Here is a 266-nt window from a genome sequence, read left to right as displayed (position 1 = left end):
TCCACAAACGGACCACAAAAGAGGATCAACGATTCTGACAACAGGATGCATGTTGCTCAAAGTGTGTGTGTGCGTGTGCGTGTGCGTGTGCGTGTGCGTGTGTGTGTGTGTGTGTGTGTGCGCGCGTGCAGGGGTGGGTGCGTGCGTGCGTGTGTGTGGTGACAGAGGAAGCACACCGTTGCTTCAGGCACACACCCACTGCGTAATGTTAACATTTCTCAGAAACTGTCAGGTTTGTACCATGGCCCATTTCATGCTGAAATGTC

Source organism: Gymnoscopelus microlampas, assembly GCF_963454915.1.
Source record: "Gymnoscopelus microlampas genome assembly, chromosome: 2".
In the NCBI taxonomy this organism is placed as follows: Eukaryota; Metazoa; Chordata; class Actinopteri; order Myctophiformes; family Myctophidae; genus Gymnoscopelus; species Gymnoscopelus microlampas.
The sequence above is the reverse complement of the archived record's forward strand: the minus strand, read 5'-3'. Positions refer to the sequence as shown.